Raw genomic sequence first — 16,796 nt, 5'->3', positions numbered from 1 at the left:
CAACTAAGTTCATAAGGACAATATTTAAAATCTGTCTCTATTTCTGGGCCCTTCTCCCCATTTCTGGCTTTGTCCGATTTCTTGCACTAAAAGGTCGAAAGGTATGGATATCAAACTTATGGTTTATGAGTAATCCTGCTCCTTAAAAAAGTAACGAGGGTCTCAAACTGCTCAGACGTCACTTTTCTTTGGCAAGCTGTGAAAAAAAGCCTTCAATAAGGTAGTCTCTGCTTCAAGCAACCATATACTAAATGAAATAACTTCAGTAAGTCATAAAAAAAAAAAGCTGAAACCTCACCTTAATAAAGAATGCATATATGTATGTTTCAGAGATCTTGGGTAGGGCAGTAGTACATTATTCCAAAACATTTTATTTTTCTGACTACTATGCTCATTCGGAAATACAACTGCAATTCTGTAGGACATATACAACGGAATCAATCCACTGCTTCAAACTGTGTTCAGAATTTTTTTTTTTTTTTTTTTTTAACTACAAGTTTAATTTGGTGCCTTCCGTGGAAGGTTGGGAGCCAGGCTGGCAACTCAACTCCGTAAAAACTCCACTGCCAATCATGGGTGGACAGGTGATCTGCTGTGGCGACCCCTAACCGGGAAAAGCCGAAAGAAGAAGTTTAATTTGACTATTAACCCAAACCTCTGGACATTTGAACACATTATATGTAGCTCTCTATTAGTAAAACCAGTTTTGAAGGCATTGCAACAGCTAAATGCATCACTTGTGAATTTCTGTTTTAAAAACATTTCTGGAACACGCATTTGTTTTTCTCCACATTCATATGTTTATAATGCCTCATTTATTTACACCATACTTACTATGTAATACATGCTTCTTTGTTGTATGTACCCACTCAGTGATAACAGCAATATTATACAGCGACCCCCCCCCATTAAATATTCAAAAACGTGCACGCTGATTGGTCAGCGTGCACGTTGTAAATCAGAGTTATAGTAATGGAAAAAGGTCCGGTCGCCCGGACTTTTTCCATTACTATAACTCTTTTTCATAGCAACGGAGAACGCAAGATCTCCGTTGCTTCACACTGTCTCGCTATGTTAAACAAGTTTAACATAGCGAGACAGCTTTAAAAAAGCAACGGAGATTCTCCATTGCTTTTTTTAAAGCTGTCTCGCTATGTTAAATTAATTTAGCATAGCAAAACAGTTTTTAAAAAGCAACGGAGATCTTGCTTTCTCCATTGCTTTTGCCCAGAGCTCTGATGTACTGCATAGGCATGCGCAGTACATCAGAAGTGCCACAAAATACCAGACAGCTGCGGAAGGGCAGCAAGGAGGCATTATACAATGCCATTATTTAAGAAAAGTAATTTTTTTTTTCTTAAATAATGTCATTGTATAATAGCAATAACCCACTTCTGGGTGTGGGTAAATGCTGGATTTACCCACGGTTGGCTTTGTTTGGCCACTCGGGCTTCGTCCTCGTGACCAAACCACACCAACCGTGGGTAAGTCCAGCATTACCCACACCCAGGCGTGGGTTATTGCTATAATTGTGACTTGTACAGGATTTCGTATTACAGGTTTCTTTTGATATCTGTACACATTCTAAGGGAATACATTTTTTTTTTTACAACACAAAGGGCTAATCATAGTTTTAACATAATGCACAGTGTGACTTTGGGCATGTAAGTTGTACTTACAGGAAACAGATTCCTGAATAACAAAATAATTGGTCAATGATCATATAAAAGTATCCAAAGTCATTTTGCAGACTAAGGCCCAAACTATAAAGTGAGTGGTTAGGCCAAGATAGCAAGCCACACTAGAAATGTTCATGCTTTTACTGCTATGCTATTGCAGAAGATTTTTCAAATTAGAGAGTGGATTTGAATTCAACTGTACTGCTAATGACACAAAACCAAGTTCAAATGCAACAAAATATATCTACTATTCCAGTTTACTACCTCTAAAAAAACTTTCAGAAAAACATTTAACACTTTAGAAATACTGCAAGCCTATATAAGCTTCAAGCCATAGGTGAAAACAAAACTACAAGACAATATGTTTCAGTTGTTTTGAAGAATCTTGGATCTTACAGAAGTGGGTAGTCCACATTACCACACACATGGCTCCTCCTGCATCAGAAGCAATCCCCGTGGCTTTCTAGACTCGAGAATCCTTTACTTCAAGCTTCTAATGTCCACATTTAAGTCATCAGTCTCACAGGCTGCTTTATTCAGACAAAGACAGCTGCTGCAATTTAAAGTTTGAAGTAAAAATAATATCCAATGTCAAACAAAAAAAAATTGTTTTTTATGCACTTTCAATTCCTATTTCACCTGGCTTCATATTTTGTGCCCGCATATAAATATCGTAGTTTGTCAAAAACCTAAAGCAAATTTTCCATTGTTCTACACAACATTCCCACGAATGCATTTAATTTCATCCCTATGTTACAACCAGTAACTCCACTAACATAAACAAATACATTCTTGGGAGTGATCTAGGAGTATGGTGTCATGTTTAAGTGGTGAAAAACCCAGGACTACACAACACTGTATAATGGCCCCTCGTAACATGAATCCTGTATGCTTAACAGTCAGAAAAACAAAATTTTTATGTCCTTCTCTTATTAAAGACTAAACTTGCTTTACTTGAATAATTTTGTCAGTACTACATAAAAAAGTAAGAAAACATTTTGGGTTTTAAAATGGCATAATGATTAGGTTGTTGCCTTGGACTGATTGGGTCTTCAGCTTTCCACTGAGGTACATTCTGTGTGCATGCTTGTGTGTGGGTGGACACGTATGTTTAAGGATTAAAAGCTGACAGGGAATGACATGAAATGTTAAGAGTATAAAGTCAAGTGTTTCAGCTACAAGGCTTCTCAATGTACATGATTTTTTTTTTTTAAAGTCTTAACGATCACATTCAGGCCAACAAAGCCAAACCCCACAAGCTGTGGACATGCATTAGCTGAAAGGCACAGAATAATAAGAGAGAGTAAAAAAAAAACCACAAACTCAACACAAACAGCAAAGTACAAATTGATACATAAATGAAAGAAGCTAAAACCCCACATAAAACACTAAAGAAAATTGTTAAAAAAAAAAAAAAAAAAACATACTACTTTTGTGGTGGGTGCCCTATGCTTCCCATACATTCATGCTACATACAAATTCAGATTGCACAACAGTTAAGGAAGGTATTTTTCCCCATTCTACACTGTAGTGCGATCTTACTCAAAAACAAAATAGCAAATTCACATACTTGCCATACATCTACCACAGATATAACTACAAACCACTCCCCGACATACTTTCAACCAACACTCAACACACACACTCACATGCATTACCTCACTACCAACATATGTGCATTTAAACCAAAAAAAAAAAGTTATGACAAAAATGGAAGAAATAATTGAATGCTGATAAAAATTCAACTACCTCCAAACACCCTTCTCTCTTCACTCACACACACACACACACACACACACACACACACACACACACACACACACATTACACATCTCAAAGCAACTTCTCCCCAGCACACACAGGCAGCACGTTCGACCATCAGCCCAGCCTCTACCTACATACCCATTACAAGTTGACAAAAAAAAAAACATATGATCGGGCATCCAAATGTTAACCATGTTGTGTGCTCAAGACACAGATTCCAATAAATTCACTGACAGGGAAGTCTTGGCATCCCTGTCGAGAACACATAATCAGTTATGATTGGTGAGACCCCATTCATAACTCTTTGCAGTGCATGCTGGTTTATCTACTCCATATACTACTTGTTAAAAAGGCCAAACTATTTTATCAGTTTTGAAAGCCAGTAAAGCATTTACAGAGCACTGTCAGCAAGTAAGGCAAAAAAGTCAGCCCTAACTTAAATAGGTTACTTACAGATTGACATCTATAAACGTACATGGACATACTGGGAAAGAAATTTGGGGACTATTGAGAGAGAAGGAACACCCTTTGCACTGATCTAATCAAATGTGTTTGTTCAGATATTTCGATTTCTTGCCTTATTTCAACAGTGACATAAATTGATTTGTCCCTTGCCTTATACCAGACTGTAGCAGCACTGTTTCTCGCTTTTCTTGGTCTATAGAAGTGAGCAACAGATTAATCTTTTTTCCTATTTTGGAGCATAATCTCTACGCACACTACATATGTATTATAGCTAGCAATAATTAATATCCAAACTGGCTATTTAATTGGAATTCGACTTTACCAAGGAGATCTAACCCATCTATATGTGGTTACCTCTTTAAATAATGTACAGTTTTTCAGCTTTTAATTACAGTATGAAGATATTCTGTGCTTTTGACTGTACTAAAGAAGCTCCATTTAATCAAAAGGAAACTTGGATTGCAGTTTTTCATTCTGGTCATAGATTCTGGTTAAACACAAGACTGGTGCAGTGTTTTCAGTGTACATGTTTATTTTACGCCCAAGAACTGGGCTCACCAAAAAATAATGAATCAAGACAAAGATTATTTCTGTCAAATTTAGCATCTGTTCAGTTGACCTTGTATTTGGAAAAGCAGATCATGTCTTAGCTTACAAAATGAGTCTAACCATCTATTACAGGTAAGTGATAAATACTGAAGAAAACTAGGTATGAAAGAATGGAGAATTCCCTTAAAAGAGCCACACCGTTACTGTATCACAATACGACATTGATCCCTTAACCACCTCTTACCAAGTGATAACCAGAAACCTTGTCAGTCTCCACAGACTGCCATAAAGGTAAACATTAGCTGTAGAGGTACATCACTACCATACTTGTCTGACAGCTACACCAAACCATTGATAAGGTCCAATGTTCTCCATTGCAGACACATTTTCAAAGTAAAGTTGCCACTTGTTTTCTTCCAACAAAAGAACTGTAAACTAAAGGGCACTACACAATGCAAATGTCCATGGAAACAGCTGTAAGACCCGCATCTTAAAAGCAATAATAGATGACTCAATGCACCTTTTTAATAAGATGGCTATTACATCCAACCTACAAACATGTTTTCTTCACGTTAGAATGTCATACCACCAGCAGCCACTGATCTAAAGAAAAATGATAAAGAAAAAGCTATAGGAAAAGCCAAGTTAAACGAATGTGTAGATAGAATGGAGCAGGAAAACAGATACAAACATATTAAGCCAGTGAAGCAAAACCTCAAAAAAATTGTGTATAGCCTGGCATAATACAACAGAAAATTACCACAAAAATTCAAAGGGGTCAACCTGTGCCAGAGGTGATACTGAATAATGGAGCCAGAATCAACAGCAACATTTTCTATTAAGGACAGTTGTTTAAGTAAACTTACCATAACAACAGATGTTCTAAATGATCACAGCTGCAGTAGCCTAAGCTATTCGAGTCCACCTCCTCGTGATCAACCAGCTTTCACACCTTTTGGGCAGCTTCTTGCCTCTCTCTCTCTCACTCACTCTCTGGAGCACAAAAGGAGCTACATAAAAAGACTGAGTAAATCTCTTCAGTTTTTTTTTTGCCTAGAAAGGGAGGCAAAAGTCCAGAAGTAATAATGAATGCTATGAAGCAAATCAGCAGTAAACTATATACACAATATATATTTACAATACATCCAAGCAAAATAAAAGGAACAATCCTTTAGAATAAAGAGGGCTGGAAGGAGGGGCAGCTACTGAACAGTGATCTTTTAAAACAGCTACCGTTATGGCAAGCAAGTTGACTTAAGCAGCTCTACTGTGTTCAACATTTAGACCTCTGTTGCAGTAGACAGTTGGGTAAGCTACTATAGCTTTGAAACAGAGAAGAATCTAGAAGCCCCTGGAGAAAGGCTGCCTAGAAAAGTAATCTAGTTTGTACCGCTTTGTAAAGATATGTACACAGGATCACATTGCTGCCTTAACAGATTTATACAGAATAATGTGAACTCTAGAAAATCACCAAAGAAGCAAATGCCTTAGTGGATTGGGCCCTAACCTTCCTGGAAGTAATTATTATGGCGAATGTAAAAAAAAAAAAAAAATGCAGTAGTCTGAGACAACTATCTGGAAATAAGAAGTTATGTACCTACCATAACGTTCCATGTTAGTTGTCTTCTCTCGCCTTCTTTCTTGCTTGATGGGTTCGGAGCCGATCCCTCGGCTCCGACTCGGCACTTGCTTTAGCTCGAGAACTCCTTTTACCAGCTCGAGGCAGCCCCATATCCCATGATGCAAGGCAGGAAGTACCCAGATCTCGTTTGTTGACAAAAGGGCAATAACACCAAGCATAAACAATACTTCCCAAAGGAAGAAGAAACTTACAGATGGAAAAAAGGACCAGGTCTAATGGTCTTTAGCATTATAGTTTCTTATACAAGGTCTGTCTAGGCCAGGGGGAAGGAGGGAGGGTCGCAAGAAAGAAGCGAGAGAAGTCAACTAACATGGAACGTTATGGTAGGTACATAACTTCTTAATGTTAAGTTGTCAATCTCGCCTTCATTCTTGCTTGATGGGACCGCGTCCCTAGCACCTCTATCCTGGGTGGCTCAATGGAACAAACTCTTGAGGACTGTAGAGCCAAAACTGGCTCTGTCCCTGGAGGCCAAGTCCAATTTGTAATGGGAAACAAAAGTGTGAGGAGTGGCCCAAGTGGCGCTGCACAAATAGTGTCTAAAGGTAGTCTAGCTTGAAAGGCTGTAGAAGTAGCTAAACTCCTAGTTGAATGTGCTTTAGGTTTTGAGCACAGCTGTTTTCCCCTGATCGTATAAATTTCAGTGATGACCGAAGAAAGCCATCTGGACAAAGTCACTTTAGAAACAGGAAGGCCTTTTTTATTATCCGCATAGGAAACAAAAGTTGATCAGATTTCCTAAATTTTTGTTCTGTCCAAATAATATCTAAGCTGACGGTGGACATCAAGATAATGTAGCTTTTGTTCAGCTCTATCTGAATAGTTAGGAAAAATACAGGAGATCAATGGATTGATTCAGATTGTTTTTGAAGCGACCTTAGGTAAAATGATGGATTAGTTCTCAAAGATACTCTGTCTTTGTGAAAAATCAAATAGGGGGGTCGAACAGAAAGAGCATGAAGTTCAGACACCCTCCTGGCAGATGTAATAGCCACTAGGAATAAAGTTTTCCAAGAAAGATATTTCAGGGAACAAGAAACAGCTGGCTCAAAGGGGAAGAATCAAGGATGTCAGCACTAAATTTAAATCCCACTGAGGAGGAGGATTCCTGATTGGAGGCTTTAGTAGGAAAATCCCTTTCAAAAGGCCCTGCAGAGTCTATGGGACATAATATTATGATCTGCTATCCCGACATGAAAATTAGAAATAGCAGCCAACTGAACTCTGACTGTGGAAGAAGAGGAGCCTGCCTGGAAAATCTCTGCTAAGAAGTCCAGAACTGCCTGAACAGGGGCAGTAAAAGGTCAATATTTTGGGCCTTAGCCCAATAAGAGAAACGTTTCCATTTGCTTGTGTAAATCCTCCTGGTAGAGGATTTTAGTGAAGCTACTATAATATCTCTAACTGGGTTAGAGATCAAAGGAAGCCTGGCTAAGGAAGGAAGTGGAGCAACCATGCTGTGAGGTTGAGAGAAGGGATTGACCGGTGCAGCTGACCGGATTGGTGAATCAGTAGATCTGGCACTGGGTCCAGATGCCACGGCTGCACCAAAAGGTGACGATGGAGGAACGGGAACCAAACTTGTCGAGGCCAGTAAGGGGCAATGAGAATCAATTTGGCTCTCAAAACGGTAGCTTTCTGGATCACCTGAGGGATCAGAGGAAATGGAGGAAGGCATAAAGAAGTCCCTGGGGCCAATCCTGGGTCAGAGCGTCTCTGGGGATGGCCTGATAGAGGGAAGAGGCTGAAGAAGTCTGGACATTTGCTGTTTTGGGGAGTAGCAAAAAGATCGCAACATGGACGACCCCATTCCAGAAAAATCTCTTCCGCTATGGATTGCTTGAGAGACCACTCGTGAGGCATGAGAATAGCTCTGCTCAATCTGTCCGCTATAATGTTGGTTTTCCCAGGGATATGCGTTGCTACCAGAAACCGATGAGAGGAGATCGCCCATTGCCATAGTCTGAGCGCTTCTCGACACAAGGGGTAGGACTTGGTTCCGCCCTGTTTGTTGATATACCAAACTACAGACATGTTGTCTGTGTGGACTGCAATTGTCCCTACGGGAAGAAAGTCGTTGAGGGCTTGCAACGTTAAAAGCACTGCTCTCATCTCCAGGACATTTATGTGCAGATGGTACACTATCGGTTGCCGCGTCCCATGAACCATCCTGCCCTGATAATGACCCCCCCCACCCGATCAGGGAGGCATCCGTGGTGACAGTGGCTATCGGGGACGGAGGTACAAAGCACCTGCCTTGGTGAACCTGAGGCGATGTGATCCACCAAGCAAGATGTTCTTTGCATGTTTGTGTCACCAGAATCTGGTGACGCATTGGGAGTTGCTGGTATGACCACTGTGTGAACAGCATCCACTGAAGGAGGCGCATGTAGAATCGAGCCAGGGGAAGAAGAGTGATGGCCGCAGCCATAAGACCTAATACCTTTAGAACCATTCTGGCCTGTACCTTTTTGCTGGCCAGAATGATCCTGACATGAGTCTGAATGTCTGAAACTCTTTGTTCTGTAAGGGTAGCTGACATCCGAACAGTGTTTAAGTTTGCGCCTATAAAGGTAATAGACTGGCAGGGCGATAAGGATGACTTTTCGTAGTTGACTGAGATGCCCAAATGAGAACAAAGGTCTATTGTGTAATCCCTGGCTTGTATAAGCTGATGCCTGGTGGTGGCTGACAGGAGCCAGTCGTCGAGATACGGAAACACCTGGAATCCTTGACGTCTCAGGTGAGCCGTGACCACTGCCATGCATTTGGTGAACACTCTGGGGGCTGTAGTGAGACCAAAGGGCAGGGCTCTGAACTGGAAATGACTGGACCCCAGCAAAGCGGAGAAATCTCCTGGGCGTCTGTGAATTTTGATGTGATAGTACGCATCCTGAAGATCTATTGAGCACATCCAGTTGTCCTTCTGTAAGAAGGGCAGAATTGACTGAAGAGTGACCATTGAATCTTGTCTTCCTGACAGACTTGTTGAGTCTGCTGAGATCCAATATTGGTCTCCAGTCTCCCGTCTTTTGGGGACCAAAAGAACCTTGAGTAGATTCCGGCTCTGAATGGTCTATTGTGACTGGCTGAATGGCTCTTTTGCAGTAGTTTTGCGATCTCTAACTCTGCAATGTCCCTTAGACCGGGTGGTACATCTGGAAGGGAACTTGAGGGAAGGACTTTCCTCGAAAGGAATTATGTAACCCTTGGATATGATCGACTGTACCCATCTGTCTTGAGTGAGGGAATGCCAGGCTTCTGGGTACAGTGATAATCTTCCCGACTGCCTCCAAGGAGGGACAGCCGGGCAACACCTCAGGGATGCTGAAAAGGCTTTTCAGGAAGAGACTCCCTGTTGCCCTGGTTCTTGGACCCCTCTGCCTCTAGCGGCGTCTGTTGTTGTTACCCCTCTGCCTCTAGGGGTAAACTGACCACGTGAATCCGCGTGACTCCTTGGGATTTACGGAACCACATCTTCCCACCCTTCTGTCCTTTAGGTTAAAGCCTAGAAGGGTTGGGAACACGGACTCCAACAGCAGAAAGAGTCTTGCCGTCCTGCTCACACCTGGTCAAGGTTTCTTTCACCTGAGGGCCAAACAAAGCTGACCCATCAAAGGGAGAATTTGTGAAGGACGCCTTAAAGGGATCCGCAAAATCACATAGCCGCATCCAGGCTTGGCGTCTAAGAGCCACACCTGTGCCTGCGGCTCTACTCGCTCCATCAGCAGCATAAGATATTAGCCGCATGGAGGAGTTAGCAATGGAATTGAGGGTTCCTAGCTGCGAAGCAATCTTTTCTTGGGCCCCTGCAGCTGTAGGATCCTGAACTACTTCTCCCAGCTCCTTCAGGATATCCCTCTGGAGTCTGGTGAAGTGACAAAGATAATTCAGCGAACGCATAGCAAAGGTCGCTGAGGAAAACATCCGCTTGCCGTACCTATCCATGGTCCTAGAGTCCTTATTAGGAGGATGGACGGGCACGGAAGGATCTGCAAGTTCCTTTTGGTGGCCGCAGCCACCACCATGGCATCAGCGGGACACCCTTTGTAAGGAATTGTTTGTCACTAGGGGCAGTTATAAATTTAGAAGGCCTCCTAGGGACTGGCTCTACAGAGTCAGGAGCTGTCCACGCCTTCGTGCTATAACCTGCATAAGGGGTCGAAGGCGGAGACACCCAGGAGGTGGAGGCCGAGATCCAAACGCCTCTAGGTATACTGACTCATCCTCAGGGGGATTGTTGGAGGCCCAGTTTCTCCTCTGTTTCAGAAGTTCTCGGCTGTCTGAGAAGGTGACATCCTCAGAGGGGATCTAGGGATCCCTCTGATTCATCAAAGTCAGTATCCAAGTGACAGACTCAGGGAGTCTACATGCTTCCTCTTACAAGTCCTCTTCCTAGGAGGATCTCCCGAAACATCAGGAGAATCCTCGGAAGAGGGGAAATTCCCAATGGGGAAACCTGAGGCGGAGGATCTCTGGGTCCTGTAGCAAGAGAAGTGGCAGAGATGTCAACAGGTACAATAGAGGGAGGAGCTACGGGAAGAGACTGCTGACTGATACCAGTGGCCAGTACACTCTTCATCACCTCGAATGCTCCCCTCCCAGGCAGGTCCGAGAGACCCGCTCCAAGAGCTAGGAACTCCAGGGGCCACCGAAGGGAAGTCTCCGAGGCAGATGTCGGAGCCGAGCTCACCAAGGCCGAGGCTCCAAGGGGAAGAGCGGGTTCGGACAAGAGTCCGATGCCACTCACCTCCTCGGAGGAGACCATGGAAGCCCGACCACCGAATCCCTCTAAAGAAGAGGAGATAAGAGTAGGGCTGAAGGAACAGAAGGGGGTATCCGTCCTCCAGCCGTAGCAGTAACCCTGCCCGAAGACTCCAACTCCAAACTCTGGGGTAGAGTTGAAGGAGGAACTGTAACGGGTGTGGACCAACAGTCGTCTGCTGAGACGGACTGTGTAGCATTTGGGCCAGTACCTGTGACTTGAGCAATCTACTGACCACTCTCTCTAGGTCATGGTCTGACAACCTGGACGACCTTGAAGATCGGCTCCGATGGCTCCGCTCCGATAGAAGAGGGAGGCCGGGCAGTATCGGCTCCAAGGAAGGAGACCTCGACCTCTTCCTGGAATGGGTCATCGGAGCCGATATTATTGATCCTGTCGGCACCGATTTCTCGGAGCCGGCAGAACGCCTCGATGTATCGGCTCCAGCCGGAGCCGATACAGCCACCAGAGTAACGGTGTCGGAGCCGATCGGGCCGACCCCGATGCCTGTGCCACATGGGTGTCGGAGCCGATCGGAGCCGACACCGATGTCCGCGGGTGTCGGAGCCTTCGGAACCGACCCACAGTGGTCAGCAGATTCGGCACCGATAGCCATCGGCGCGAAGGCTTAGTAGATACAGAATCGGCTCCAGCGGGCGATCTCGACTCTATACGAGTCGGAGCCGAGGCCACAGGCTTAGAACCAGAAGCCTGGGTCTTGGCAGATTTTGTTGATTTTGTGGGGCCGACTTAGCCGGAGAGCCCTCCGGCTTAAGAAGACCCCTCAGAATCAACTTATTCTTCTCTCCTGCAGGACTCTCTGGCTGAAGGAGTGACAAATAGCACAGGAGTCCTGCAGGTGAAGAGGGCCTAAACAGTACAGGCAAGAAGTGTGACCGTCTGTCAGAGACATCTTCTGACAGCACGAGTCACACTTCTTAAAACCTGAAACCCTCTCTTTAGACATGGTGCCCAAAAACACACACACACCAGTCCAATTAAATTAAATTAATCCCAAAAGGGATATAGTAAATTAAACCAACACACACACCCTAACAGGGGGATGGGAAAGGAAAATAACTGACTAAAAATTTTAAAAGAGACAGGGATTTCTGTCAGAAAAATTAAGTTTAAAGTTAAACTATCAAATATAAAAAGTTTTAAGTAAAAGGGGCTTAAATGTCACAAAGTGAATTACTTACCAGGAGCTGGTAAAGAAGACCTCCCAAGCGGCAAACGAGATCTGGGTACTTCCTGCCTTGCATCATGGGATATGGGGCTGCCTCGAGCTGGTAAAAGGAGTTCTCGAGCTAAAGCAAGTGCCGAGTCGGAGCCGAGGGATCGGCTCCGAACCCATCAAGCAAGAATGAAGGCGAGATTGACAACTTAACATCAGTGTGCTTTGATACTGGTTGTCCCTTCATTTTACCTTCATATGAGACAAACAGATTATCGGTTTTCCTGAAGGCCTGAGCTGTGTCTAGGCAGTGGATAACTAGAGTGTGAAGAATCTTCTTTTTTCATGGGTTCAGGAAAGAAAATGAGCAGCCAAACTCTGAAACTACTTTAGGCATAACAAAAATCACTTCTTAAATATACCTGGTCCTTCAGAAAAATGTGGTAGGGATGAATCACCGTGTCTGCAACTCAGATACTCTCCTAGAAGTAAGAGAAATAATAAACACAGACCTCCATTCCACATTAAGAACCTAAATTCAATAAGCAACTGCCACGAACTATCATGAACTTGTAAACATTTATTTGTTAGCGCCTCAGCTCAAATGCTGAATCGCTAAATGTAACGAAAAAATGTTTACATGTTCATGACAGTTATTTTATTTTGTTTTATTTTTTGTATAGTTGTGTGAAATTCTGCCCGATGAGCTGGTTAAAATGGAGAGAGTAAGATTTTTCAATCACAAAGTTAAGATCCCAAGAATAAGACACTTGTTTCCTAGATAGACACATATGCAACATCCCTTTCAGAAACTAACTTGAGAATGGAGGGGGGGTCTCAGGGCAGGCAAGCAGAAAAGGCAGATGAATTAAACTTTATGGAGAAAAAAAAATATGCCACAGCTCAGTAGCTCTCACAAGCAACCCACCAAAAATCAGAGGCAGCCAGGAATGAGGGGTCCTTGTTCTTGGATAGACATCACTTCTTGCATATATGCAATTTCTATTTGCGGGGGGGGGGGTCTCCTTTAGTACTTCCGGTGTGTCCTCAGAAAAACAGGTGCCTCAAAGGTATCAAAAACATCCAAGCAGAGTGTTGAGATGTTTTCTAGCGGAAATGAAACAAGCACCCCCCAGTCTTGTGTAAGCAAATCCAGTCTGTGGGGAAGCTTGTCAAAAAGGGAGAAGGTAATCGCAACAATTTCTGGAGAGTCCTTCTGGATCTTCAGAAGTACCTTGAATATCAATGGAAAGGGAGAAAAGGCCTTTAAGAGCACTCCTGTGCATGGCAATGAGAAAAAAACAAGCCTTCCAGGCCCATTAACAAGGAGTCATGGAGCAGAATTTCTTCAGCTCTCTGTTCTAACAGGAGACAGAAAGATCCACTGGAGATGTTCCACTCAGATGGATCAATTCTTGGAGATTCAAGGGTGAAGGTTCCATATAGGAGGGTTTGCGCTGGTCTGCAATCAGTTTGCTCGGACAGAATGTATGAAACTAGGAGAGTCAAATTAAGTTGAGCTGATATCTACCAGGCTATCAGAACAAAGTCTGCAAAGAAGGCAACCTCTGGCCACCACTGTTAATGTGTCACATCATTGTGGTGCTATGTAAATTTATAGAGGTCACGGGGACCAGAGATGAATTAAGGTCTGACGCACCTGCATCGCAGACTGGAAGAGGGGTGCAAAAGGGAGAAAGAAGAACATAGATTACAAAAGAACTGGTCTACAACTATAGAACTTGCCTATTTGCAATTCCCAGAACTGGAATCTGAAAGAAAAAAAGGGTGTAGATACTAAATCCAGACTAAGTACAAATGTATTCTCCCTCAAGTGAAGTCTGGCCAGGGGGCGCAGGAGAATCCTTAACATCATATACCCAAAAGTCCTAAGAAATTCCTAATAGATACATGGGTTTGACTGCAGAAAGTCAGGGATAATGGCAGAAAAGTGAACACCGATTCTTTCCTAGGAAGAGCCTTTCTTCCCCAGACTAAAACATCTCAAGATGCAATTCGGTGGGAAGAGCAGAGTGAAAACTTTTGAAATTGATTTCAAAACCCAGACTGAGCAGATTCTGAACACTTGCTAAAACTCTAGGAAACTGGAAAAGGAGTCTGCAAAAATAAAAATCATCCAATATGGAAAGGTATGAACACCCAGAAGTCAGCAATAAGCAATGACTGAAGCTAGACACTTTTATGAATAACCCTTGATGTAAAAATGATGCAAAGACAAGACAGAATGCCTAAACTGCTTACCAGTGGGAATGCAGTGATAGGCATCTTTTAAATGTAGCTTCATCAAGAAAGCTGTGGGAAGAAGCAGAGGTATTGAAGGAATTAAAAAAAGGAAAAGTCCAGTACAAGCCTCCAGGATCTTTCCCCTTTTGTTACCAGAAAAATGTTGAATAAGGGCCTTTGCCCACCTGGCACTGAAGCACTGGACCTATCATTCCTTGTATCAAAATTTGGATTCAGTTAAAGTCATCTGTCTTTAACAATCTGTTTCCACATGGAAGAAGCCTAAGAGAAATGGAGACATTGCTGGGTGGCTGAACAGGCAGTGTCATGCTCTCTGAGAGGATTGTCCTTCCCTTTTTGAAGCTTTACTTAAAAATTGTCAGCTCCTTGTAGCTTACTGACCAAAAAAAGAGCATTTCCAATATATCTGAAAATGGAGAATTGAAAAATCTAAATAAGTCCTTGAATCAGCTTTCCCCTTTGAATATACATCTTTATCAACTCAGCTGCAGAAGGCTGAGCAGAACAGCCTTATCTAAGGAAGAATTTAAAGTCAGTTAACATTTTCTAGACAGTTTTGATAATGAAGCAAAGACAATTTTGTCAATACTAGCCCAGAAGTAGCAACTCTGGAGAAAGAGATGAGGACATCAAAACCAGAAATGAGAAACAGATGTTACAGAGGCTTAGAATATGCAGGGTATTAATGTACAGATAATACCCTATGAAAAACAAGTCTGCTGCTTCAAGTGAAGCTCAGAAAGTTAAAAAAAAAATCAAACCATTTTTTTTATAGTCATTATAGTTTATGGCCACAGTAGTGCAGCGGTTAGCATAGTCACCGCACAGCAAGAGGTTCTCTGGTTCGATTTTCGACTGGAGCACCTTCTGTGCGGAATCTGCATGTCCTCCCTGCAGTCGAGTGAGTTTTAAAAACATGCAGGTAGGTACATTTGTGTGTGTGTGCATGCATATGGCTTCTGTGAAGGTTGAGCGCTGGGCTGGCAACTCAGCACCACAATAACTCCATTACCAAATCAATCGGCAGGCCAATGATCTGCTGTGGCAAGCCCCAATGGGAGAAGCCAAAAGACATTGCTTTTTCATGGCACACTGCTGTATACAGAGCGTAAAATGAAGAGAAAAATTAAAGAAAATATGTGTTTGCATGTGCTTGTGCGAGTGCATGACTGGCAAGTAGAGACAAGAGAAAACAGCATTGACTTCAACAAGCAGTCCATCAGCACAGATTTATTCAATGCCATAGACTTCAAACCTCAGTGATTTGACCTACAATGCAAAATTCAGCATGACGCACAGAAAAACTACGAACAGTATTGGTGGGGTAGCATAACGTTGCAATGATTTGCATTTTTTTTTAATTCATTGGCTTACACGGAGACATCGGAGGATATTTTCCACAAACTGTTTGTGTAGACATTACATACTTATACAGCTTATATTTTGAATGCACGATATATAGGAGAGCTTGAAACATTAGGCGAAGGAATTATTTTTCATAAAAAATATAAAGCATATATAGAAATTAAAAAAAAAAAAAAAAATCAGAAAAACAGATAACCCATTCTCTAAGCATAATAATGCCCTCAAGGGTGTGCACTGTTGGGAAAGAACATCATTCCAGGGGTGGAGAGACCTTACACCTGCTGTATTGGGTCTTAGAACACCCCAGGCATGCATTATTTCTGCAACAACACACCCCCTTGTCAAGCATTATTGCTTGCATTGAAAGAATCTTTTTTTTTTTTTTTTTACCTCAGAAGAAAGGGTAATCACTAACTTCTGCATCACAGAAATAGGTAAAAACTTTAGCATAAGAGCTAGGTAGTTAAAAATCATGAATACTACGGAACTAGAACATATTTTCTTTTCCCAACTTTTCCAATATCTTCCCATCCCTGACAGAGGGAATAAGGTTAGCAGCAGTAGTAGTCTGCTTAGCAGAAGCAGTTTTAGATACAGAAAAAAGAATTTATGTACCCACCATAACATTCCATGTTTGTTGTCCATCTTGCCGTTCATTCTTACAATGATGGGTTCGGAGACGATTCTCAGCTCTGACTTGGCTGAATACATAGCTGAAAGTCTCAAACCTGGCTCGTGACAAGAAGGTAACCCACATTGCAGTGATGTAATTCCCCAGATCTTGTTTGCTGCTACTACTGAATATGTACACTGTATACATATATACAAATATATACATATATCCAAGTCTATACTATACCTACTAGAAGGAGAAAAACTGAGACAAAGAACTCCTGAAGGTAGTAAAAAAACATCTACCAGGTCCACAAGGAGTCTTTGGCAGGGGGAAGGAGGGAGGGTTCGTAAGAATGAATGGCGAGATGGACAACAAACATGGAACGTTATGGTGAGTACATAACTTCTTTATGTTATGTTGTCCTATCTCACCTTCATTCTTACAATGATGGGATAGCGTCCCTAGCACCTTTACCCTGGGTGGCTGGCTCGCTCACGGGAGTACACCTT

At 42.5% G+C, this 16,796-nt stretch overlaps 1 long non-coding RNA gene across 2 annotated transcripts in view; it reads right to left on the bottom strand.

The window, feature by feature from the left end:
* Nucleotides 1-16,796, bottom strand: part of LOC122813373 — a 179,792-nt gene that overhangs the window by 61,740 nt on the left and 101,256 nt on the right. Inside the window, exon 1 of one of the 2 annotated variants that reach the window (XR_006366678.1) lies at nt 5,324-5,504. The exons of the other annotated variant lie outside the window; for it this stretch is intronic. This is a non-coding gene — a long non-coding RNA (uncharacterized LOC122813373). Of the gene's footprint in view, nt 1-5,323; nt 5,505-16,796 lie in introns of those variants that run through there. 2 annotated transcript variants of the gene reach the window in all.

The sequence above is a fragment of the Protopterus annectens genome, chromosome 10.part0 (genome assembly GCF_019279795.1).
Source record: "Protopterus annectens isolate FY-2018-M chromosome 10.part0, PAN1.0, whole genome shotgun sequence".
NCBI classification, from domain to species: domain Eukaryota; kingdom Metazoa; phylum Chordata; order Ceratodontiformes; family Protopteridae; genus Protopterus; species Protopterus annectens.
The sequence above is the reverse complement of the archived record's forward strand: the minus strand, read 5'-3'. Positions and strand labels throughout refer to the sequence as shown.